The sequence below is a fragment of the Limanda limanda genome, chromosome 9 (assembly GCF_963576545.1).
Source record: "Limanda limanda chromosome 9, fLimLim1.1, whole genome shotgun sequence".
NCBI lineage: Eukaryota > Metazoa > Chordata > Actinopteri > Pleuronectiformes > Pleuronectidae > Limanda > Limanda limanda.
The window spans coordinates 10,543,087-10,544,777 of record NC_083644.1 but is presented as its reverse complement, the minus strand read 5'-3'; the positions used below and the strand labels follow the sequence as shown (position 1 = coordinate 10,544,777).

The 1,691-nt window shown below is 44.2% G+C and overlaps 1 non-coding gene across 1 annotated transcript; it reads left to right on the top strand.

Moving 5' to 3' along the window:
• On the top strand, positions 1-135 carry LOC133011244 (U11 spliceosomal RNA). The gene has a single exon (XR_009680731.1). It is a non-coding gene; the product is annotated as a U11 spliceosomal RNA (small nuclear RNA).
• The last annotated feature ends 1,556 nt before the right edge of the window (positions 136-1,691 follow it).

Sequence of the window (1,691 nt, the reverse complement as noted above, 5' to 3'; positions counted from 1 at the left end):
AAAAAGGGCTTCTGCTTTGTTTGGCACAGCAGATGTGGCGAGTGTCCCGTCTTCTGCGGAATCTACATCAAGAGATTTCGGAAGCACAATTTTTACAACACGGGGCAGCTAGTGATCGATCGTCCTGGCGCCCCAAAAATAAATGTTGAATAGAAAAACAAGATATTACTTGGAACATCTTAAGGAAGGTTACCACAGGACACCAGGAAGACGTTTCAACAATCGCAGAGCTTTGTGAGTTGGTAAAAAAAGTACAAATACCTATATGATGTAATGTAAAACACACAGTTAGCCACTTAGCTGTTTTTACTTCCACTGTCTGTATTGGTCACTGACAATGGATCACGGTTATTCATTGATATTTGCTGGGTAATATGAATAAGACTTTAATTCATAATTTACATAATTTACATATTGTACATTTAAATGATTCATGTGAACAGATAAAACATTACTATTCATTCAGCTCACATGTCAACATCATCTGTAACGTCTTCCTCAGAGACAGTGTGTCCTCTCTCCGTATTTCACTGGCTGGACATGCAGTCGTTTAACGCTCATGACTTTCCCTGACGTCCTCTCCCTCACACCTCTCAGAGTCTTCTTCTCCTCCGCCGCCTGTTTCTTTCTCTGCCTGCACTCTCTCTCTGTCTCTCTCTCTCTCCCTCGCTCCCCCTCTGCTTGGCTGCACCGCCAACTGGGGTCAATTAATCATCAAATACTATTTGCATATTTACAGTGTGGCCGAGCTAAGCTGATTACCGCGAGTGCAATAGCCGCTGATTCAACAGGGCTTATGCTGCGACATAATGTGATGAGGATTTGGGGGAAAACGGCTTTAGAGAGATCTGATTGGATCTCATCCCTGAAAGCCGAAACAACAGAAGGCCGCAACATCAGCGACCTTCACAGACCTCACTGTCGCCCAAACCTCACGAACTAAGGAGTCGATTCCCTGTGAAAGGATTTGATGTGGTGGTGGTCGTCACAGGTCCGCTGGGGTGCTGCTCAAATTATATCAGCTCTGGATCCCAGTCTTTCACTTTGGGTTTCAGCTCTGTGTGTCAGTTTAAGTGCTCTCATGAATTGCAAGAACCGCATATATTTTCCTGTAATGTCCTCGAGCGGCTGCACGTGAGAACACATTCGTCCTAGTCCGTTGCTTCGAACTTTTCCCGCCAGCCCCCAGAGTAAAGTGAGAAACGTCTGTAAAATTCAAAGCAATATTTCAGGATGAAGAGGAGGAGCCGTACACGTAGAAGACATGAATGATGTCAACTTGGAAAGACGAGATTTTGTTGTTAAGGTCAATGTGCTGTAAACAAAAACATGTGATTTCCACAGCTCTTCCTGGACGCCACCCCTCACGGGAAGGTTACAGACATTGTCCTGTTGTTGTGACCATGCCTGAAAATTTCGAGCTGCTTGCTTAATATATGAAAAGCACATTTTCAAACCAAGCTGGTCAACTATATACGTGCATAATCATGGTCCATAGTAACGTCTCTCATCAGAGTGTATGCTAATTTGGAAATTGTTTATGGGGAAATCACATAGGTGCTCAGTGAACTGCGTGTTGTGGCAGACCTGCATCAGTAGTAATGTGATTCCAGTCAACGGTCGTTACTTACAGGAAAATTAAAAACCAGGGCCGCAGAACCAGATGTAGCTCTTCTCCTCTGGTTCTCATC